General features: G+C 38.8%; 1 protein-coding gene and 1 long non-coding RNA gene across 8 annotated transcripts in view; one reads left to right on the top strand and one right to left on the bottom strand.

Moving 5' to 3' along the window:
- Positions 1-25,591, bottom strand: part of EPS8 (epidermal growth factor receptor pathway substrate 8) — a 148,072-nt gene that overhangs the window by 84,985 nt on the left and 37,496 nt on the right. The window contains exons 1-3 of one of the 7 annotated variants that reach the window (XM_014565507.2): positions 23,884-23,907; positions 14,366-14,545; positions 11,020-11,195 (exon numbers count right to left, since the gene is read on the bottom strand). The exons of 2 other annotated variants lie outside the window; for them this stretch is intronic. The gene's annotated coding sequence lies outside the window, so the exon portion shown is untranslated. Of the gene's footprint in view, positions 1-192; positions 350-11,019; positions 11,196-14,365; positions 14,546-23,883; positions 23,908-25,591 lie in introns of those variants that run through there. 4 more of the 7 variants (XM_032473096.1, XM_032473097.1, XM_032473098.1 and 1 more) reach the window with 4 other exon arrangements.
- LOC116661303 lies at positions 2,810-18,914 on the top strand. The gene is made up of 3 exons (XR_004317165.1): positions 2,810-2,820; positions 7,289-7,292; positions 18,830-18,914. It is a non-coding gene; the product is annotated as an uncharacterized LOC116661303 (long non-coding RNA).

Here is a 25,591-nt window from a genome sequence, read left to right as displayed (position 1 = left end):
ACCCTGAACTACCAATTTCACCAAGCTCAGAACCCACTCGGAACACCGAGTGGGAATTTACAGTACTGTCAAAGGGCTTTCCGGGACTAAAAGTCTTACTTACCCCGTGTTTCAAGGTCTACACATACCCTCCATAATTACACCTTTGAGAGCCCTCCTTGGCAAAGAAAACAGTCACAAACTCAAACTTACCTCCCCACACAATCCAGGCAAAACTCCTCTGAGCAATCCTCCAGGCAATGTTGAGAGGACATTCCTCTCGGCTCTCTCCTGGTGCCAACTGACCTTTGGCACATCAACATCAGAGAGGGTGGGGCGCCACGCTTCAGTTTCGGCCTGGTGCTAACACTGAACAATGTCTCTCTGGTTTCTCCAGGGCGTTAGCTGAGACTTCCTCTTCTTGTTAAGTAAGTAAACACAGTCACTACTACATTTCCAACTCTTCTCTAAAGTGGTAAAAGTAAGGCTTTAAATGGTACAAATACTAATGGCTGACACTGATGGGGAAATGACTGCATGCTCTAAATTTAAACTAACACGATGCACATAGGCTATGATTACTCCCATTTGAAAGAGGTGATAGCCGAGGAATAGAGATTAATAAGTTATTTGTGGGAATTCTAGGTACAGCAATACAGCCAGTTGAGTTAATGCAGAAGACTTTCCACCATAAACACATAGAAAAATTTCGAAGCTGCAATAAAGGAAACTCCCTCTGGTGCCAAACCAAAGCCAGAACTGATGGCCAGAGTGGCAAGCACAAAAGGAAATACTGCCAGCTGTGGCCGCCAGGAATAATCACTGGAGTCTCTTTAGTGCTTAGATCTAATTGAAATTGGTAAGGAGGTGCCCCCTCAAGGAATGAGCTCAGAAGAAAGTTCTCTCTCAGGAGAGCAGAGTTAGGCTAGATTTCTGGCCCCGATCACCTTCAACACAGGATAGAACCTGCCCAACCGTAGGCAGCAGCCCTGGTGCCTGGGGAGAGACAGATTGGATAGGATAGGTCTTGGGCACGCAAGGTATAAAGTCGGTACTGAGGTCCTTTGATAAAACCGGCTGTCGTCAAAGCTGCACTCACAGTTAAAAGGGGGACAGAACAAATCCACCCACTGTCTTAGTGAGACTTCAGTGGAGCTCGTCTCTGAGAATCTGGGTGAGAGGGCAGGGGAACGCTTACAACCGAAAATTAAAACCCTAACTAAGCCTGTGTCCTAACAGTTCTGAAGTCTGAATCTTATTTGTATGAGAATCTCCAAGCTAAGAAACTAAGAAAACTTGGGGAGTCCTGGGCTTGTGATGTCCCTGGAGTATCTGAACTAGACAAACATAAAACCACTTTAAAGTAGCACCCCATAAACAAGGCCACAGTGGATTTCCACAAGCTTGGAAAACCAAACCACAACAAAAGCAAAAGAGAATGCCCACTGGAAATGAGCTTACAATTTAGAATTTACAAAATGTGTGAGAAAATGATTTCCCGTGATTGAGCATTAACAAATACATTCTAATATTTTAACATGAAGGTACAAAAAAGAAAAAGCCTAAAAAAAAAAATTTAAAAAAAAAGAAAAAGCCTAATTATTAAAAGATGGGGAAGGAAAGAGCCTATCAATAGGAAACGGAAAAAACAGGTTTCATAAAAACTAAAAAGAATTTATATGCATGAAGATACGCACTTTTCTCTGCAAGGAGCACCCAGAGTTTCCATCAGAATTCTGCAACTAAAAATGGAATAGCATCACTATAAATAGACAGAATTTTTAAAGCTTGTTTAGAAAAGCAATAATCAATGCCAGAACTCAATTGTCTGGCAGAACCCATTCCACACCGACTTTCCTTCTCTACCATTTCTTAAACTCCTGACCACTCTGCCCTGCAACTTCTCATTCCTGAAAATTCTAACCCAGCCCCCAAGCCATTCTGAAACGTCCGATACCCTTGCAAAAAATGATGGAGTGGAAACTGTGATGTGCCACCCGGATCCCCCTTCATGACTGGAGGATTTATTCCCCAGTTGCTGCAGTGCTGCCAGCACACCGGCCCCAGCTACCAGCTCTGTACACATGGCCTTGGCCAAAGGGTCTCCTCGTGCAAGCTCATGCTCCCCTCCCAGGACGGCCCATGTCCAAAGTCTGGCTGAAGTGGGGAACGTGAAGGCGTGTCCCCCTCGCTCCAGCTGGAGACAGTGGGAGCACCATCCCAGCTCTAGAACCTCCACCGGCCATGTCTCTGTCGAGACTACAGGGCAGCCTCACCATCCCCTCTGCCTGACACTGGTCTCCTTCCATTGCACGGGCGCTTCCTGAGAGACTTCCAGCACATTTCCATCTCAGAGTCTGCACCCTGGGGAGCTCAGGCTGCAACAGAGGAGCATCAGGGGAAAAAAAAAGAGGGCAGGATAGTGGGGCGGTATTATCAAGGAAATGAAAAGAATAATAAACCCTTGAAACCAGTGGGGAGAAGAGCAGAAAGTACTAACATAATCTCTTTCTTTGATAGTATAAAGGAAAACCTTTTTCCAAATGAATGACACAATCACAGAAGTTCCAGCCCAACACATCAGTGTATCTGGGAACTACAGGGTCAAAAGGGATCTTACAAGCTGTTCCAGCTCCAACCCCTGTCATTTCGAAGATAAAGCCCTTAGGCCCACAGGTCTGCCAAACACCAAAACTGTCGCTGCTTAGAAATAGGTAGTCTTTTAAGATGGTCACTTTCATAACAATAAGTCAACAGGAGCATTTAACACCCTGCTAGGACAAGGTTGTCAGCAGTGGTATGCGTGTGTGTTTGTGTGTGTGTGCAATTTCCTAGCTTCCTGTAGTAGTCATGGAGAAATGTGCGGCCACCAGATCGCTTCCAAATGCATAGTATTTCTCATGGTGCTTCTGGGGAAATGCCCTAGCTTAGAAAGGGGAGAGAACTGACAAATACCTGTGAGCCTTGCTTAGATTTGTCCCGTGTCCCCAGTAAGAGAATTCTGATGTATCTTTTAGTTCCAAATCATTGGTAAAGATGTTAATGATAGTTTTATAAAAGGTTAACCTGGCATGGTCTGGGATATGACTAATGCGTATCCAGAATACTAATAAAAAACTGCATGGACTAAAACCACAGTCATTTATATGCACACTCAGGCTGCCAATGACATGGGACAAATCTAAACACAGCTTGTGGGTATTTGTTGGTCCAGAAGTACCATGAGAAAGTATGCACCAGAGGTAGCCATGAGAAATATTACGTATTTGGAAGGTGGCAGATTTGCTTGCTGTACACTTTCCCAAGACTATTGAAGGGAGTTGGAACTTTAGCATACACACACACATCTTTCCTTGCAGCCTTGCCCCACTTTTCATACTTTGTAACCACAAGTATAGAGGCAGACAAGATAAGCTCTAGCAAAACCTATCAAACTAAGCCCATCGGATACAAAAAGACATGAAGTCGTTTACATAAATTGTTAGGACGGTCAAGCAGAATGGACCATCACTGTCACAATCCATTTATCTTGGAAACCTGGGCAGAACCCCACTCTCAGGTCCTGTGCAGCTCAACTTCAGTTCTTCAACTGGTCTTCCTCTCCTGAGAATCACAATCTACTGCATCTTCTCGAAGCCAACACTTCTCCTTCTAACTTGAAACCTTTTTTTTTTCAATGGGAGTAAGGAACTAAGATGCTACAAGTATGAGAGAATCCAAAAGAGGTTTCTAAACTCTAAGTTGTATATGTCAAATCTCAGTTATTTACAAGCTAATCTAGCTAAGCCCATACAGGTAGAATGACCACGCCAAAGCTTTAACAGCTCATCTGGAAAAGGAATAAGAGTGCAATATAATTCATATTTGGGGAGAATCATGTCAAATTATTAACATTTAATAGGTGTACAAAAGGGCAAACATGCATGGTATGTGAATTAGAGGAAGAACCAATTTGTTCATATGAAAAAAGAAGATTAAATGAGTCATCATGGGTTTGGAGCTATTGTCTGGACATAGAAACTGGATTAAAGGTAGAAAACAGAAAAACAGAAAAAATACATATATATAAATGGGCACTTCTTGGGATTAACAAATACAAACAGCAGGACCAAAAATATTCATTCTTCACATAAGTTATTTGGAAGAGTGAGATAATTCAATTTTAAGTCTACAGATGGCTTAAGTCTCTTATTACAAGGTAGGAAAATGCTGATTTGAGAAAGATGAACTTCAAAATAATGTAACAGTACGTAAGTGAACAAAATGGTAGTTTCGCCTTAAATTGGCAACGTTTGGGTATATATTAGGGAACCACAAAACTTATTTGATTATGGATTTTAAATGTTCATTTTCCACTGAGGAACCACTGTAGAATTCCAATAAGTCATGCTCTTATTTGGCAATTTCAATCAAAAACCAACAAAATTTTGGGGAAAAAAAAAAGAACAGTGAAAAGGAAAGAAAAAGGTGATTTCTTATTTCTATCCATGTCCTATAACCAAAGAGAAGTTGGAAAGTGTAGCGACCTCAGCGCTGGGAAACGAACACTTATGTTTATGCACCAGGTCTGTCACTCAATAGGTCTGCGCCCCAGGCGAGTAACTTAACCTCCCTCGGTCTCCATTTCCTCTCCCGTAAAATGAGATCAATGAGAGCAGTTTGTAAATGCCCATTCAGGGCTATTCTAGAATGCGTACCTCAACCAAATGTAAAAATTAAAACTCTACTTAATTGGATTTGGGCTAAAACACAGCAATCGGCAGTTTTACTCTTTTCAACATAAAACGGTAAGTTTTCAGGAAAGAGAAAAATGAAATGACCAAATAGTCAGAAAACCTAAAGATAAATGAGGGGAAAGTATTAGTTGCTATGAGGACATCAGTAAATTCACCTCAGAAATTAGGAAGAAACAATTTTGATAGAACCTCCGATTTCTGCTAAGAAAATTCCCACTGAAATACAGACGCTGCTGAAACACAACAGGTACCATGAATTTCTGAGCGGCAGGGAAAATGAAAGCTTTTGGCATATGGTACCAATATTTCCTGTCATGGTGAAGCTTTCACTTAGAGCTTCCTCATTTCACCCGACTCAGATGGTGCTCGCATTCCAAGTAACTGGCTCGGAGAATGCATATCAAAAGAACTGACAGGATGTTCCCTGTAAAACAGCATTTTTTTTAACTTATAACAGCTTTACCCCAAACCTGTGCTTTCCATGTGAAGTTTAACTCTAAAAGAAAAAAAAAAAAAAAAAGATAGGATTACTTTAGCCTCTTAAAACCACGGGTGCTTCAGGATTCTTAAGTGCTGTTTGAAAAGAAAGACATTTAATAGCAGAGTACCAATGCCTCCCAGAGTATCTTCACCTCTGCAGTACAGTCAGGGAATTATCACATCAGCTAGACAATATGACTTAACCTCTCCTAATGATGATCATGTGCTCTAGTGCTGGGAAGAAAGGGAAGGGGGAAGGAAGGGGTGGGGGGAAATCAGCAAATACAGAAAATGAGTTGTGAATGCTGATAAAGGTACTAAGTTAGCAAAAAAAAAAAAAAAAATCAGGGGAAATGCCAAAGTTTCAGTGCAAAGCACGTACCCTCTGAAATACTGCAAAGAATCACCCTAGACATACTTTAACAAGCTAATGCGGAGCAAGCAGCCTTGAAAAATTAAACCAGGCAGCATTACAATAAACAGAATGAAACGTCTGTTTTCAGAGCAGCAGTTTAGAAAAGGCTGTGCAAAGAGCTGTTGAAATGGTATTGCTTATGTCATCCTTTGAAAATAAAACCTGCAATTAAATTTGCACATCAGATGATCCTGGAAGCTTGTATGTTACCAGTAAGCAGGGGTGGCAGAGGGGGCTTAAATCAGGCTGTCATTGGCACACAGAACTGGGGTCATATAAAGACAAGCCACTGTGGCGACACTTCAGTGTGACCTGAGGCTGAATGCCACGGTGATGCGCCACGGTGATGCACTGATACTAAAGTGCCAGGGGCTGTGTCACTTTTTTTTTAAACATTTTTTAATTGAGTTATAGTCATTTTACAATGCTGTATCAAATTCCAGTGTAGAGCACAATTTTTCAGTTATACATGAACATACATATATTCATTGTCGCATTTTTTTTCGCTGTGAGCAACCACAAGATCTTGTATATATTTCCCTGTGCTATACAGTATAATTGTAACTTCTTTGAAGATCATTGGATGGAGTCTGCCAAGTCCGCAGGAGTTCGTTATGGCCCTGGGCTGAAAAGCATTAATACAGTGAAGGTTTACCCGAGTGGGGCAAAATATTAAGGAGCACTTTCAAGTTTATTTTCAGTCGACAAAAATGTTGATTCTCCAAACCAGCACTTTATTTTATTTTTTTTGAAGTGTAGTTGATTTGCAACGTTAGCTTCAGGTGTACAGCAAAGTGATTCAGTTATATATGCATCTATATTTTTTCTTTTCAGATTCTTTTCTCCAAACCAATTCTTAATCTTTGTTTAGTTTGCAGTTCAAGATCTTTCAGTGACAACATCTCTAATTTCCTTGTACTCTTGACATTGGGCCACAGAAAGAGACTACATTAACCTATGGCATATTGTGGTGAAAAGAACCATGGATTTGAATCCTAAAACCTTCATTTCTCCCCTGGCTTTCCAATTTGGTCTTCCACGACCTTAAGCAAATCATTAATATCGGCAAGAGAATATGGTTGTAAAAACTCTATTTCCTGTGTTAAACTGGTCCAGAGGCACGCACTGTTACTCACGGCTGTGTGGCTTGGGCCACGTTGCTTCACTGAGTCTGTCTGCTTATCCATGGGATGAACGTAACAGAATCTTCCTCAGAGAGACTGAGTGATACAACCTCTGCGAGGAGCACAGCATAGTGCCTGCTTGACTGCCGGAAATAAATGACAGCTTACAAAACAGCTCTACTCCTCTGAGTTTCTTTACCTTTTAAGTAACCTGCCTCGGAAATCAAGCTATTATATCTTAGAATAAGATTTCCTGTGCTTCACGGTGTCATCAACAGGTCACTGATTACTTGGGAAAGCTGAGTCTTCTCAATAAAGAGCTAAATTTTATTCACAACTGTGTAGCCTTCTGCATGTGCCTTCAAAATCTTTTTTCACTTTGGTTAAATAGGAAAGCATTATTTCATAATGATCTGTGATCCTATTTAGTCAAGTGTCCAAACTGATATTTTCTATAAAAATCCCAAAGTCTTTTTGACTTCAAAATAATTTTAAGGTTTCCTAGAGGGTCCCTGTCAAATCTCAAAGGATCCGTCTCTCATCTGATAAAAGAGAAATGTTTAAATAATTAGGTTTATTCGGTACGTTAAATTACATGGGAAGGACGGCCAAATAAGAAGTGATGATAAACCCTCCTACGTTGTACATATATAGATAATATCATACTAGTATAAGTAGTTCAGAAATTGTGTGAAGTTCATAGAAATTTGCCGATACCTGTTAGTAAGTCGTCCAAGTATTATCTTAAATTGTTATATGCCACAGAAATAACTAAATTTCCTTATCAGATGAAATCTCATCAGAATTTTAACCAGAACTGTTTGTAAGTCTTCTGTCATTCACAGTTATTGTTTACTCTGATTCTTCTCTGAAAGTTTTATCAATCGGCTACTGTGAGACCGCACAGTGACAGCATCACTTGTGAGACTGCACCGTGACAGCATCACTTGAATAACCTTGAGACCATGCTACCTGGACTGTGTAAGAACTTCCAGAACTAACGAAGCAGCTGATGGATTCACAGAACTGCTAACCAAAGATCAAGCAGAACACAGGACTGAATGAACTGATGTGGATGATTATAATTTCAGTGACTTTTGTTTGAAGCATTGCTGGTGTTTTAATGTTATGTTTCCTAGATTTAAGGAAATCTTTTTCTCTTAAGCTACTGATAATTGACAGCAATCTGGCAAATGATACCTTTGTAAGCAGAACTGATGCATTTATCTCTTCTCCCTACCTGATCCCTGCAGAATTCGAAACCGTTTAGGGAGTGTTCTTACTTTCAGGGCAATGTAGTGATTTGCATAAATTCAACAAGGATCTGTTCTCCCTGTAACAGGACACAACTGTAAACATGTTTATATCAGCAAGGCTTTGACCAGAATGTCATATCTGAGAATGATGTGCACAGAGTCAGATACGATCAGACAGCTTTAAGGAACTAAGGTTGACTTCAAGGAGCCAATGTTCATAAAGCTCCCTTCCAAAAAACTGCCTGGGATCTTGCTTACAGGACTGCCTGAGAGGTGAGTAAGGAAGGTCATTTTCTGGAAGACCAAGGAATCTCAGGATATTTTGGGGACCTCGAAAAGAGAGGAATTCACCCAAGTCTATAAGTATTGCAGGCAAAAGCTGATGGTGAGTCTGTGGCTTGGTTTTCTAATCCGAAGAAGCTTTTAGAAGTCTAAGCCGAGCTTCTTTATTAGAAGTAGTTCCAGCAAAGCATACTTAAAAAGAGCACACATGGTCACTCACTGTTCTTGCTGGACTAGATGTAAATAATCAGGCCAAGTTGAATGATTAGTCTTACTTAGAATATCTTCGATAGAAATAGGTGTGTAAATAGGGACAAAAATTATGTTTCATTGGAAAACTATAGCACACTCCTTTGGGTATTAAATTCTTGCTCTGTTCATCGCCTTTGAAGTTTTTGTTATCTACCTAAAAACTGGACTGGATCCTGAATTCTTTGAGGCTCCTCCAATATTTAGCTACAACTACTCTCCAAACTAATGTTTCCAATTTCCCCCCATCCTTCTGACTTGGAACCATTCAGAAATAAAACTGCACCTTTCCCTAAGCCCTGCAAGCTGAAACTGGACAACCTAATGGAAACTTCTGAGAAATCACTGCAATAACTCACCTATCAACAGCCTCCCTGCCTGTTGCCACGTGGGCCCCTCGGAAAGTTCTTCAGAACACGTGATGACACCCCCAGTGACAAATCACAAACCAGGAAAAGCTGCCAGGTTGCTGCGTTTTGCTCTCACTCCATTTGAAGATTCTTTGAGTCCAACATCTAGAAATGACTGACTGACTGTCCTCTGGACTAAAAAACTAAGTTCATAGTTTGTCCTAATCGTTAATCTTCTTCCCCATCCTTTTGTTTCCTACACTTATCTCATACTCTTTAATCCATCATTTTCCTCCACAGCTGTCCATTCTCCATCCAACCCAGCAGAAAAACACTCGCATCTAATCGTTTCATTTCCTTATGAAGGCTCCCATGTCACACAAAACTTTTACTAAATAAATTTGCGTGCTTTTCTCCTGTTAATCTCTTTGTCACTTCAATTTGCACGTCCAGCCAGGGACCGTGAGAGGATGGAGAAAATCACCCTCCTCCCCTCTATTCCACAGACACTATACTTACACTCTTACCAATGGTTTCTAAGTTGTTTCTTTCTGTTCTCCCACACTCTCCCCAAAGCACTGCACATCACTTCTTTTAAAAATCTGTCCCAATTTGACAGAGAAAACATTTCCACACATCTCTTAGTTTAACAGTGATAATTTATCTCTTGTTAAAACTACTTCCACAAACCTTCTTCAAAATTTTCTTGCTGACTTTTCACCTTTGTTTTTCCTTTTAGATCAACAGGATTCATTCTGTTAGCTGTCAGCATGGAATTTTTTATTGTGTATGTATAAGGCATAAACATGCGGGAGATTTTTTTATCTAGATCAAAATAAACATACAGCTTAGATTTATGTTTTCAGTGTCAAGCTCTAACTTAAAATTGTAATGTAGACCTACTGTACGTCTATTTTTTTTAAGGTAGATTAGGTCTTTCTGTACTCTTAATAATAATATCAGACCCTATCCCTAAATTAAAAATCATGTCTATTTACCTTTTTATAAATCGGGTGTAGGTGGTAATCCTTTCTTTACACCTGCCCAGATTATTCTAACTGTATTTAATCCAAAACCAGAAGTGCCTTTTTGACCAACTCCCAAGGAAGGTCATTTTGTACATCAGAGGATAAAGCTTACACATTAACCTAATGCTACGTCTTCCACCCCAAAGAGGGCACAGCTTAACTTTGACTGTGAAACCAGAATTAAGTTTTAAGGTAACGTGTGTTGACTCTGCTGGTCCTAAAGCAGCATTTCATTTATGTAAGGATGCCTGTTGTCACTCTTTATTTCTTATAGCCTTTGAGTATTAGGGTTCTCACTGACACACAGAGAACTTCTATGGCCTCTTCATTTAAAATCAGAACATCACCCATGAGCCAGTCAGTCAGTCCCTGAGGCTATGAACGTCCAGAACTTGATGTCAAAGTTGAATTCGCATCTCAGATTCCCAAAATAAGCTGTCTTTCACATATGTGGTATGTTTCAAATATGCTACTCAAAAGTCTCCCTTAACTGACTTCAACTCAACATTAGAAAAGACTAAGAATCAGACAAGATAAGGTAGCTTTTCTCAACATGCGTTAACTTTATCAAATGTTTTCTGTCTTTAAATAGAAACATTAATTCAAATCAGCTATAATTCTATTTTAAAATCTGGCTGCTATGGTGTAATAAGTACATATTACATAGTCACATACATGGATTTTAAGTAGATTTTGATGTGGCTCTTTTAGAAGGACATACACCTATGCATGCCTCCCACAGCAATTCTCCTTGCATCCTCCACTTCCTGAGGGGGGCTGCTTAAAGACATTTCCGTATCTGCTAGCAACAGACACTGCTCTACTCTTAAAAAGCAAGCAATCTTCAAGGTTTCCCCCAGCCCCCAAATTAAAACAGTATAAAATGCATAACAATGAGTATTCAGTTTACTTTATGCCACTTTGATCCATTTAACAATGAAATAAAATTCAGTATCTATCAAAGACCACGCATTCCTAGGTATCCTGTTCAGAAACATTAAAAAAAAAAGTCTACTTTACTTCAAGGCAAAAGCTATTGTGCATTCATTCCACTGGGACACCACTCGCCCACAGATGCACGCCAATAAGTCAGGATAAACCAGGAAGCTCTCATACTCACCCGCTAGCTGTCTAAGCCAGACTCTACTCGTTAGCGGGGACTGTCAGTAGTTACAGCAACGACCACGGACTTCGCGTTGCCCGGAATCCCTCCCAGAGCGTGTGCGCGCGCACACGTGCAGTTTACACAGCGCTTCCACTTTCTCTGTTCGTCTTAATTCTCACACTTTCGTCACCCTATCAAAAATTACACAGTGGGTTACGTGAATGACTTCATCATACGGTGACGTAGCCACTACTCAGTACTGACCTTGGACAGCAGACCTGTAGAGATCTCATCGCAATAGCCCTGATACACCACCAAAGAACAGAGGGATGGATGAGGGGAAAAAATAAGAATGACAGAAAAAATATGAATTTTAAAGACTCATAAGCCACATCAACAAACAAATATTTATTATAAATTTACCTGATGTGTGTTGAAATTTGCCTCACGCGAATATGCTGACTGTCTCATAAATAAGATGCAGAATTTACCCGATAGGTCACTCTGTACTACGGATACTGACACACGCACTAAAAGCACACAGGTATATATATGAACACTGAACACAGCATAAACCTAATAAAATCATACTTAAGAGTAATAAAAGGTCAAAAGCCTATGATGTTGGCTAGGGAAGGGTTACTCATAAAATCTGAATAAATAGAAAGTTTTCGGGAAGCGAATTGCCACTTCTCTTCCAGTAAGGTTAGGAAGGCACTGTGAGGAGCTAATATCTGAAGATGATGTCACAACAGAAATTAAAGAGTCTAACAGAGCAAGAAGGATTAAGTGGTCCTTTCTGATTAAAGACAAGCTGAGGAACAAAGGATACAGGCAGAAAAACAGCAAGAAACAAGACGGATAATTACCGTCAAGGAGGACAGGGTGGTGGGATTTGGGGAGGCGGGGGCTGAGCTGAGAATTCTGGACTCCTCTGTGGGGTATAAAATTCAGTCCCTGTGATTGGCAGAGAAGAAACTCTTAAAAATGAATCACCTGGAGAAGGCGGCATCCGCTCAGTAGCGCTCAACTATGTGCCAAAGTCCAAATAAAAGAACCAGAACAACTAAGCTGCAGTGATAAATGCCAGGTGGGTTTGCGAAAAACAGTCAAGAGGGAAGTGCCATGTTTTGACAAAAGCCTGGATGTCTAGGGAGTGACAGCAGAGAGTGAAGAGACACACACACACACACGCGCGCGCGCGCGCGTACAGAATGCTTTCTTGCTGGAGGCATTGGGGATACAGTGGGTATTTCTCAAAACAGTGAGATGACAATAAGATACAGGTTTTGAAGTGACAATCTGTAGCTTTATCTTACTTATTTATTTATTAATTCATTCGTCTGTCTGTCTATCTATCTAGTTGGTGATTAGTTTTCCTGCCTTCCTTTGCCTCCTGAAAGAATGAATAAATAAATGAAGGTATACTCAGTCCCTGCTATGAAGTGTGTACTATACTAGTTATAAATGAAATCATATAGTCATTCTAGAAGCAGAAATTATTATTATGAATTTTCTCAATAATGTAGGTGTAAAAGAGAGAAAGGGAAAATCTCTTCAATTCAAATTAATTAAATGGAAAACCATTTTGCTGGCTGAGAGGTTATGAGTTAGAGAAGACATATCAGAACCAGAACTGAACTAAATGAAACTGTGCTGTATATGACTCTTTAGGTTTAAATTATTAAATCGACAAGGATGACTGTAATTCAGTAAGTGGTATTTCTCCGGGGTTTGAAATTCGCTAGCTCTCTTAACATCATCATTCCACTCAGGGAACGGTACTAAGCTGGTTAAATCTGAGTTATACCCAAGTAACTACAGTCTGGTTATTTTAATTTCTCACGAGGCCTGTGGCATCTGGGGTTCTGATTATTTTCCTGGCTGATTTAATTTCCAAATATCTCAGACTGTACAGAGCTGGGTTGGCTATGAAAGCATCGACCCCAAGTAGGAAGCTCTCATTACATCCGTTCTGACCACAGGGCATACAGTGTATATGCCCAAATCAACCACTCACTTTATGAACCCAAATTCATTGTTTCACTTGTGTGCACGCCTCCTCATTCCTGTGTTATATTTGAAACGTAACTGAAAAACTTTTACATGTCTTTTAAATGTTTGTAGGTATGGACAAGTTTAAGGTTAAGACAGCTGACCCACTGCCACAGCACACGTAAATACAGGAAAGCAAATTACTTGAAATGTTGACCCATTAAAATCAAGAATGGAGAAGTCTGGTTTCTTTCGTCAAGATGTTTTTGTCAGTTCTCTTCTCCCCTCCCCTATAATGCGTCAACAAACGATGACAAATTCACAACTGCAGTACAGGAGAGTGATTCCCCACCAGTTCTGACTGCAAAGGGGAGGTTTAAGGCTGTGTGAAGGGAGTAAGCCCCTGCTAGTTAGCACTGAAAGAAATAATCAACAGATTAAAGGCACTGAAGTAGCTAATTCTACTAAGTCACTACTTTTGCATTCTAACTACTTGGTTTTTAATGATGGAAATTTAACTGTTGCCCAAAGGGTGGGAAACTGGTAGTAAGAAAACACAGGTGACCCAACCTGAGAGAGTCATGCCAACCATAAAACTCCGCGGATTATTCATCACCATGGTAATAACTCTTAAAACAGACACACAAGCCAATTCACAGATTCCATCTGCAAACCAGGAAGTGATTTGGGAGTGTATACATGTATATAATTTACACAGTGTCCTGGGCCAAACTAATAACAGTCCAAGAGATGAAGCTTAAAGAAACTTAATAACACTGACTCCCAAGATATAAAAAGGTAATTTGTTTCTCACAACAAAGAACCTTAGAGGATGTTACAAAAACACAGGAACAATAATCAGGAACATTCTCCTGGATGCTGAGTCATTAACTGAATTTGAAAGGTCAGGCATGACTCCTAACACCACCATATCTGTTTGAGGAGAGCATATATCTTTTGCAGGAAAATAAAGTCCAAAGCTCATGCTTTGTGACTTTGAATACAAAGAACATTACCTATTTAAGATTGTGAGTAAGCTTAACTGAAAAATGGTCTTTTCAGAGATACTAAAATTCAAAGCACAATATAACTTGATTTCGATCTTCGGTAGCAAAATATTCAAATAAAAGTGTGCTAAAACACAATTAAGAAAATAAAAAGATAACGCACTGACTGTAATATTTAGGAATCATAATTCTTTTAACATTTCCTTTAAGACAAGAGTACTTGTGGTTCTGTCTGAGAAAGTCTTTCTCCTTCATTTTTGAAGGATAATTTTGCTGGATATAGAATTCTTGGTTGCTGATTCTGGTTTTGGTTTTCCTACACTTTAAATATTTCACTCTACACTCCTCTCCTTGCTTACCTGGATCCTGGAGAGAAGACCAATGTAATTCTGCTACAGGTAAGATGTACTGTGTGCTGCTAGCCACTCTGCGGAGAATAAAAACACAGTCTGTCTCTTCAGCACTTCATAGTGCCCTGCCGGTCCTGCCTGTTCAGCCAATGCATAGTTTAAGCACCAAGGGAGGTACTTGAAGAAAATCTGAAAGATACAGATTCAGTAAGATACACCGGGACTAGACTCCTCATGTCCGCAGGGAGCTTAGAAACTAAGGGGCTTTAAAATCGATAATTCTAATTTGTAAATGAAACTATTAACTTCTTGAGGGCAGGGACCTTACCTTTAAAGCTGGCCTACCACTCCTCTACCTCGTCTACACTGGCTTCCTGTGTCACTAAGGAGAATGACGAACTTGACAATCAGGCACACTATGCATTTAGGTCAGTGTTAGTTGCCCTCTGACTGCAGCTCATCAACCCTTCATTTCCTTTTGGTTCCACGACACGGTCCCGACAATAACTATGTTCTTGGGTTATGATACAGCTCACCTTCCTTCACCCACCTCAGAAAATAACTGCACTTCTCACATAACTTAAAAAAAAATAATGGAGATGAGCTGGATGAGCCCCGTTATCTACACGGAAATAAGAAAATCTCCAAGAGCATGAAAGATCTATTATATACTGCTTTAAAAACGGATTCACAAATGACAGGCTTCCACATAACATTTAAAATATTCTACTTACTCATTTCAGAAATGCAACTCAGGCAAAAATTCAGCCAATAATATATCTTATAGTACTATCTTAAAGGCATGTCCTTATATGATAGGAAAATACATCCTTGTTGGATAGAATAATCAAAACGTTCTGGGCAACTGTCACCCAAGTTTTTTACTGACTGAATCAAATCCCCTAAACAGAATCCCTGTCCTCTTGGAAATACTTACTGCCTTTTCAAGGTATTTTGAAGAATTAAATTCAGAGCATAAAATTTTTAAATAAGCTTTTCACCATGTTAAATGTTTCACTCGGGCTTTTTCACCTCATGTGAATTCCATGCTAAAGATCCAGAGCTAGAGTAAATCCTGAATAGAAGCATTTGTTCCTAGTATTCGTGCATAAAAAGGTTTCATTCAGTTCAATGTGCAAGTAGTTTCAATCATCCCCAAACTGACAACAAGAAGCTACTCAACGTGCTATGATTTAACCCCCTACAGCTTGGACGCTCACGCTCTGCACTCAGAGACAGAAAGTCAGGCGTGCCTGTTTGTAGGTAAAAGGAAGCTGGTAAGTCATCACTATATATGTCTGTTCTTTAAAATCTGATTTCACGGTAGAATTTTTTCATCACAGCCATAAAATGGAAATACTCTGGAAAAGGTAGATATTTTTAAGTGGTTAGTACTTTTTTGAGTGTTGTTCTTGCAAAGGTAAATGGCTTAAATAACTGTCTACCCCTGAGAGCACTTAAGTCTGAAGTTAAACTGTGTATTTCATAAAACTCAAACACTATTGCCAGAAACAGCTTATTGGCAAACAGTTAACCCATTTCCATAAGTCTGTGGTAACCTCAGACACGTTGAATGATCTCTAAGCCTGGACTTTTTCATTCTAACAAAGATGAATAATGCAACAACAACAAAAAACTGCACACAAGTTCTCAAGGTAATTTACTGAAGCAACAAGAGACCTTTATCAAGGCTGCATTCTGTTTCGAGCTCACGTGTACAGAACTCCCTTTGGGCTTTGCCAAATAATTGTGACAATGATGACAACCAGGAGGAGGAGAAACCAGTCATGACAATAATTACCTTAAGTACATATTTGTGCTCCAGGCTGTACTAGGCACTCTCTATATACTATCTCATTTAATGCCAACAATTCTATATAGGTAACACTGTACCCATTTTATAACTATAAAGTTTGAGGCTCAGGGAGGATACATGCCCCAAATTTTACAAGTATTAGATGGTGAAGACTATAAACCCAGGCCCTTCTGCTACATCCTACATTCACTGCCTGAATTTAAAAAGAAAAAAAAAAATTGGTAAAAGTTCCCTGAACTATGTTTCTTTGGACTAATCAATCACTTTTGGGGAAACCAAAGAAACGACTTATAAGTGAAACTAAATAAGTCAATTATTTACTAAGAAACAGCATTTCTTTTAAAGATAAAAGGAGTATGCCTTGACATTGCATAAAGAGAACATAAAAGTAGCTGCCTGATGACTCAGCCAAGCAACAAATTAGAGGTTAAAGTGGCTGCAGAAGAATTAAAACTGTTGCGCCAGCTCTGAAGATTAAAGGACAAGTCACCAGTCATTGTGAACGGCCCTGAACACAGCAGCACCCTCAGTCACTTAGCAAGGAGCTGAATAACAAGTAAACTGTGCCAAGAAAATATAACATTTTCCTCTAGACTGACACAGATAGTCATCAGCTGAAACATTAGACAAAAGATGACCAAGTCATCTCACTACAGAGTAACGACCACCACACCAGGATGGGATAACACCTGCACAACAGGGCGCTCGGAGGTAGTAATTTTACTTCCACTCAGCCAGTATTTCTTCTCCAAGACGTAGGAAAATACTTGCAAAACACACTTACTGGAAAGAAATAGAGAAACCGTGTTTTCTAAATAGTAACCTGGATCCTTTAAAAAAAAAAACCTAGGTATACTTTCTTGGGAGACCAAGAATAAGAGAGTATGTGAAAAACCTCCCCCCAAACAGAGACAGACCATGACTTGGACTTGGGGGACTGAAGAACAACAAGAAAAATAAAGGAAGTTAAAAAGAAAACCAAACAAACAAAAAAACTGATGGATTTAGAAAAAACACTCATTAAGTTTTACTAAGCTCCAGACTACGTGTATCAATGCATCCAGATGAATGGCTAAAACTCTACAGAAGGGAGAAATCAGAACTAGATTTTTCCCCCCACAGCAAGAATATAAAACTCTGAGTAAAAAGAAACTGTAAATAACGTAAATAGGTTTTAAATGGAAAATACACAGTCGGTAATTCACAGACTAATAATTCCTAGTAAGTAAAGAAATTTGCAGTTCTAAACTCCAGTGCTTTCAAAGCCGTCTTACTGGTTTTGTTCTGTTTTGTGTTCTTTCTACCACTCTTCCTGTTACTTTCCTCCTTTTCTCTCTCTTCTGTGCTTGCCAGTTTTTTTCAGAAACAACATATAAGATGGTCCTGTCTTAGTACAATTGCCCTCTCCCAGTGGCATCAGGCTACAATTATATTCAAAATTTTCATCCTTAAAAAGATTCTCTCCATGTAAACTATTAATTCCCATTTAATTCACTATGACAGTTCACAAGATTACTGCCTCTACTTTACTTTTTTTGTTATTAAAACACTTTCGTCCATGATCTCAGTTTATCCTCACAACAGAGAATCTGGAAGGTCCCAGAGCCAACAGCAATATCACTCCCATTTCAAAACTGACAAGCTGACACAAAGAATTCAACACCGAGGGCACCTGTGGCAGAGCCAGCTTTTGGGGTTGGGGAGGCTCTCGCCACCACTCCACACTACAAGTATCTCATGGATAACTGTAATATGTCAATGAGTACATGCAAATGACAAAATTTCTCAAGTAATAGCAGACTGCTTCAAATAAACTAATTTATCTACAAATGAACTCACCGCAAAAATGAAAATATGCTCCAATTCTTACGTTTCCAATTCAGTTCAATGAGAGCTGCATTACAGACGAACTTCACGTGAGAGTAAATGAATAAAAGTAAAATATCACTCATTTTGAAGCACAGCATGCAAGCAACAGTTGCTTTTGATTAATAAATACACTTTGTTCTTTTACTTATACTTTGTGTTCTCTTTTTATCTAGACTCAAAATTACACGGCTGGAAAAGATAAAGAGGAAAGAGACCATGAAGAATCACATATTGTGCTAGGCACATTAACATGCTATCTGATTAAATCCTTGCAGTAACTCTGGGACGTACTGAACGATTCTAAGATTTAAACAAGAACTTGAATCCACATCTTACCCAAATGCCTCAAAGGTACTTTATTTTGCATCTTGGTAATTATTTTCTAGCATTTTACAAACTGTCAGTAGAATAGGCATATTTAATTATCTCCTATACGTAATTGATTTGTATATTCAGCTCAAGGCTTATAAATAAACATAGTAGCCAGGGTATTTTAAAAGTGCATGCTATTAAATGACCTATATCTTGCAATGCTGTAAAATACATTTAAAATAGGTACCTACCTATTAGATGTTTAAAGAATCCATATGTGTGAACATTTTTTTAAAAGCCAGGATAGCAGTAATAAGACAAGGACAAAGAGTTTGTGTTTTAAATAAACTATCACTAATACCAAATAACTGGAAAGAACTATAATAATTAACAGTGTTGACTTCTCTATCACATGAGTCTAACAGCAATGGACTTTGGAGTATGGGAGTTCTGAATCTGAATCCCAACTCTCTAAGTCAAAATAATGGACATACTGAAGGTCAGTTTTCATTCTTCTGCTCGGATTCTAATATAATAAAATCTCACTTGCCTAGAGGCCACACATCCATGGCACCTCAGCAATGTCTAAAAGTAAATTAAAAAGTTACATAGCTACTGAAATCGATTCCTCAGAGTCTATGTGCTAAACTTCTGCATTTTGCTCTTAGAGGATACCCTCAAGTTCAGTTTGGATCTTTTCAAATCTTAGAAAAAGTTCTAAAAAAGTTAATAATCAAATCAATCCACAGCACGTAAGAACTATTACTTAGAAGCATTAAATTTGAATTTGGGAAGCTAGGGTTGCTAGAGATAGCAGAAAGAAACTGGTAGGTTTTAACAACAAAAGAATAATAAAACATAAGATGTGAAGAAAAAAATTTATAAAATACCTCAAGAATATCTGATATAGAGCCATCTAATCATGCATATATCAACAGCTTCCAAAGACATGCTGTATCACAACCCAAAAAATAGTATGTGTAGTAATATTCCATTTAATAAGGCTGGAGAGTACTTGATGCTTGGAAGAAAAATTACCATTCTAATAGTTTAAAAATAAAGAAAGAAAACCCTAATATTTAAAGGCTTATACTTTAAGTCATATAGTTATACAGCTATGAAATTCACTTGTTTGTGAATTTGAAAAGCACACTACATCTATTTGGGATTTAAAAAAAAAAAACTCTCAACAAAGTGGGTATAGAGGGAACATACTTCAACATAATAAATGCCATATGTGATAAACTCACAGCTAACATCACGCCCAATAGTGAAAAGGGCTGAAAGCTTTTAATCTAAGATTAGGAACAAGACAAGGATGCTCACTCTCACCAATTTTATTCAACATAGTACTGAAAGTTTTGGCAGCGCAATTAGGCAAGAAAAAGAAATAAAAGGCACCCAAATTGTAATGGAAGAAGTAAAACTGTCACTATTTGCAGATGACATGATAATATACAAAGAAAACCTAAAGACACCACCAAAAAAAAAAAAATGTTAGAATTAATAAATGAATTCAGTTTAGGATACAAAATCAATATACAAAAATCTGTTGTGATTTTTACATACTAATAATGAACTAACAGAAAGAGAAATTAAGAAAGCAATCCCTTTTTACAATTTCATCAAAAAGAATACAATACCTAGGAATAAATTTAACTGGGGAAGGAGGGAAGACCTATACACTGAAAACTACTAGATATTAATAAAAGAGACTGACAGCAACACAAATAAATGGAAAGTTATTCTGTGATGATGGATTAGAAAAGTTAATATTGTTAAAATGTCTATACTACCCAAAGCAATCTACAGATTCAATGCAATCTTCATCAAAATTCCAATGACATTTTTCACAGAAATAGAACAAACAATCCTATAATGTGTATGGAACCATAAAAGATCCTGAATGGCCAAAGTACTCTTGAGAAAGAAGAACAGAGCTGGAAGCATCATGCTCCCTGATTTCAAACTATATTACAAAGCTACAGTAAATAAAACAGTATGATATCACGCTAACAACAGACAGATCACCAGAACAGAATAGAGAGCCCAGAAATAAACCCAGACATACATGGTCAATTAATATATGACAAAGGAGCCAAGAATATATAATGGGGAAAAGACAGTCTCTTCAATAAATGGTACTGGGAAAAATGGACAGCCACACACACAAAAATTGAAACTGCACCACTGGCTTATACCATACACAAAAATAACTCCAAATGGATTAAAAACTTACATGTAAGACCTGAGATCATAAAACTCCTAGAAGAAAACATAGGTGGTAATTTCTCTGACATCAGTCTTGACGATAATTTTTTGAATCTGATACCAAAAGCAAAAGCAACAAAAGCAAAAAAAACAAGTGTACCAATGAAAAAGCAGTCCACTGAATGGTAGAAAATATTTGCAAATCACATACCTGATAAGGGGTTAATGTCCAAAATGTATAAAGATCTCATACAATTCAATAGCAAAAACAATCCAATGTTAAAATGGGTAGAAGATCTGGATATTTTTCCAAAGAAGATATACAGCTGGCCAACATGTACATGCAAAGATGCTCAACATCACCTTTATTTGATTAAGCTCCTAGCTCCTTCTACAACTTTATTAAAACTACACAGGACAGAGGAACATATTAAGATACAATCAGCAGTATCTAGTTGTGGGAAATTCTGCACATAATAATCTAGTTTCTTCAACAAATAAACTGCAAGGAGAAGAAAAGATGGAGTGGAATATCTATATATTTACCAATCACAAGGGCATTATCTGGACACCTGATTCAAAGAAAATGTGAAAAGCACACTTTTATGAAAACACTGGCAAACTGAGTATTATCTGAATATTTAGTATTAAAGAACAGTTCACTTTTCGTTTCAGGTGTGATCATTAAAGTATGGTTATGCTTTTTAAAAGTGTTTTTAGGTTTTAGAATGATGTACGGAAAGATTTATAAGTGAAACAGTATGTCTGAAATCTGCCTTGCTTTACAAGAGAGGGAAGAAAACGGGGAGATGGATGACACAAGATTGGGCAAGTTAGTAACCACTGAAGCCAGATCATGACTATAAAAGGGCTTGTTACACTATTCTGTCTACTTCGTATATTTGGAATTTTCCACAATACAAATAATTTTTAATCTGAGAAATTCAGCATAGCACATCAAAAAAAATGGTACCTCAAGTATTATCATAGAACTCAAGTAGTATAATAGAAGTACTTCTAAGAACAATTTAAATTTTAACTGAATGTTCCTATAAGAAAAAAAAAAATGTTTCGAGGCTAGATAATACTACTAATGTGTCAACCAGTAGATATTTGTCTCAAGTCCTCACCTAAAATGTTGTTTTATTTGTAAGTAATGGCCGATCTCTTTATTAAGTATTGCTAGCAATTTCTTTGAAACTGGGAAAGGAATGATGGTTTAAAAATATAAGCAAATTGCCAGACTAGATATATTTTTTATTTCCAAAGTTTTTTGTTCACTTCAGCTGGCACCAGGGAGACTCAGACGAGTTAGAATGGTAGCATAGATTTTGGCTCAAATTCTTCAAGTTTGGATAATGCATTTGTAATTTAGATTATTGTATTATAAATCCTGTTAAGTGAAAAACAGTTGTATTCAACTTAAAAAGGTGAATAGAACAAAGGCTCTGAAGTTCAGTTTTCGTTCTATCCTTTAGTAGTTTTACGTGATTTCAGGCAAGTTCAAATTCCTTCCTCTGTAAAGTAAGGAAATTAGTTTCTGCTGTAGAATGTTGTGATATATGGATTTGACTTATTATATACACAATATATTCAATATATTTTAATCTTTTATATATACTATTTATTCCTGTTAATGTTTAATACACAGTAGCTAATATTCCAATTGTCAACATCTAATCATTATTATGCTGGTTAACACTACCACTATGCTAGCTAACATAAACCTACTTGGCCCTACATTGCTAAAAATATTTCCCACGGATGCAAATAGTCATTTGGAAAACATATCCACTCTGATGGGCTTAAAAACCCTTTCACACATTGAAGCTATGAGTGTCTTTATGTAATCAGCAGGACAACAAGAATGTGCCTATAACTTCTATTGATCTAAGTCATGAAGGTTCTGCACAGATAAATTTTTTTTAAAAAGTTTAAAGATAGAATGCTTTCATTAAAAAGCCAACGTAAAGTTACATTTTAAACACATTTGGTGTTTGAGGATCAATCTACACTAAAAATGACAAATCATCAGACTTTCTGATAATGCTTCTACCATAAGAAAATGCTTATCCTTAAAAATAAATTATCAACAAAGAATGGCTTCTTTCCAACTCGCCGGATGCCCTAGGGCTTTCTGCACGCACCTTAAAGCCCATCGTGTTAGATCAGTCATTTGTTTACATACCTGTTCCATAGCTGGTGTGTGAATTCCAAAATCAGCAGACACAAACTTATTTTCTTTTTGTATCACCTGCAGCTGCATAGTGCCTGGCAGTAGCAGGTGCTTAATAAATTTTTTTTAATTCACCTATGAGTATAAACCTATGTATACCTTCACTCTAAGGACTTCTGGGTCATATCATTAAGTTCCCCACAGTTAAACTCTGTGATGGAGCTAAGTCTACCAAAACTGGGAGTAGGACCTTCAGACACTTGGAGTTGTGGTCTTACCCTTCGCCCTTAGTCCGTGGAGGGCACGTCTGCTTTAATTCAGCACAGGCACTCTCCCTGCATTCATCTTCCAAGCCTAGCCTTCGATCTATACTAAACACAGCACATACCGTAGTTCATGTCATCTTTACAATAACCTGGGAGCACGTATCAGCATGACTTCCATTTTACAGGTAAAGATGCCAAGACTTAGAGGTTACGAAACATGTTCAAAGTCTCAAAGTCACAAAAGCAGAGGCAGAATGTGAGACAGGTCTGTCCGACTTCAGTCCATATTCCCAACACTGAGCCCTCTGAACAGAAGGCTACTAGTAAACAAAGCCTTTCAAAAGAGACTCCAAAAGTCCCTTGAGGTCACTTCAGATTTTTTTTAATGAACTTTTAAAAAGCGCCATCGGCTTCCTCTGGGAGTCCTTCATTTTCTCCTCTTATGTTCTCTGACACATAAGTACCCACTGACACAGAAAATTCTCTGAGATGAGGGCAGAGTCGAGGATGGAAATCGCCCAAAGGGAAAAAAAAATCTGAGCAGTCGAGAAATCTTGCGAACAAAAGACAAGGGGAAAAAAAAAATCACACTGACAGATGCAGAATCTTATTGCATCAAAGACGAGATCCCCACCGATGACTAACACTGATGCAGAGTTTAAAAGCTATAGCACCCTACAAACATACACACTAATTCACTAATTAAGAAGGTCCAAAGGCACAAGGCTGCCACCAGAACACAGGTGCCATGTAGATCCGACACTAAGACTTCCATTAGAGCCAGCAGAAACGGTACAGACCGATGCATAAGTCAGTCTTTCCCAGGCTTACATCTCAGCTCTGCCAGTTACTGCGTAGCTTTAACAGAGGTTCTTACCAGCCACTCTGAGCCTCGGTTTCCAGGTCTGTGAGACAGAAATCATGCCCCCTCCTGTGTAGCAAAATGATGAGAAGAACTGTTAACGCGTCATGTCATCCAAAAGCATTAAGTTGAGCACATCCATGTAATGATAGGAAAAGGTAACACTCTTTTTTTTTTTTTTAAATGGTGCTTTTAGAGATCCTGCACATTCAAAAGGAGTTGCGGCCCAGAAAATGAACAGCAAGGGATCCCCAGTGCCTACTGAAGGGGCCCCACCCAGAAAGGAATATCTGAAAAAAAAATACTCTTCACCAGGGCAGGCTTCACGGACAAGCAACCAGAACAGGGACACAGGGTCTCATACACAGGAGGGCCGAGATCTTGTTCTATGGTAATTGTTTTGAAATTCTTAATAATTGTTATCTTTGAATCTGTGTTTCGTACATGAAATTCAATGGGACAATGAGGCTTGGCTTAGAGCCTTGGACCATGTGTCGTCCCACCTCCTAGCACCTCCTTAACAGGGCCAGTAACTGGGCTGCAGTAACTGGGTTGCAGAGAGGTAGGTAGGGGAGGCACTGGCCAGCCACATCCTGAGCTGGCAGCATCACAGCCTATCAGACGGTGACTTGTGGGGTCCTCCTGCCCATTCCCAGTCAAGGCACCAAGCAAATGTGGGGGCAACCACTCGGAGGTCGACCACCTGCACTTTGGGGTGGCAGCCCATGAGAAAGGGAGATGGACTTCCCCACCCGCGTGGGACACCCCCCTTTTAATTTTGCTCTGAACTCTGTAAATCATGTAGCCTGCCCTGTCCTTCACTTTCTGATGGCAACAAAAATAATACCACCAGGAGAGAGGTGTTTGGTTAGCACACATTTGTTACAGTGTAAAAGCTACTGGGAAACTATTAGCCACTCCCAACTTAGATTAGCCAAACTGTTTTCACCATATGGGAATCAGTGACATTAAGTCTCAGTGACTAAGGAAAAACTTGTCACCTAGAATGGAACTGAGCAAGACAGGAAATAGCACTTGTGAAAAAAGAGCTCCCCTCTTCCTCATTCACCCCATGCGCTACCCTGGGATACCATCCTCTGCCCTGTTCCTGATCCAGTCTGTCCGTAGGAGATCTTATTGAAAGCAGGCAGTTGTAGGTCCAGGGCACACAAGAGTGAACCGTGAACAGCAGAGGGAGTGAAACAGACCCGCGACAGCAGCAGTAGCTAATATCTGAGAGCCTGTTATGTGCCAGGCTCTTTCTCAAGTGCCTGGCATAGCGACAATGTAATTCTCACAACAAGCCCATGATGTTAAGCAGCAGTACCGTCCTATCCTCGAGATGAGAAAATTGAAACATGGACAATGTGAATAATTTGCATATTCAAACAGCTACTAAGCATGAAGCTTGGATTCAAATCTAGACAGATAATGACAATATAGTGTGAACAATGCTGGAATACAGGTGAAGGGAACGCCTAGGACCAAGAATTTAAGTAAACTGGTTACTAATGGATAAACTTAATGAATATGGTGAAAAGTCTTAGAAATCCTTAGAAAGAGAAGGTGAGCAAAGACACTGGCCCCATATTTAAAATTTTCATGAACCATGTAGATAATTCTCAGGTTCAACACCTCTTAGCAGAAACGTCAACAGCTGTTCTGCTTGGTTTCGCTGATACAAAGTATAAAAACAACAAATGATGAGTGACTAGGGCTAAGT

Source organism: Camelus ferus, chromosome 34 (assembly GCF_009834535.1).
Source record: "Camelus ferus isolate YT-003-E chromosome 34, BCGSAC_Cfer_1.0, whole genome shotgun sequence".
Taxonomy (NCBI): Eukaryota; Metazoa; Chordata; class Mammalia; order Artiodactyla; family Camelidae; genus Camelus; species Camelus ferus.
This window is presented reverse-complemented; position numbering and strand designations above follow the sequence as displayed.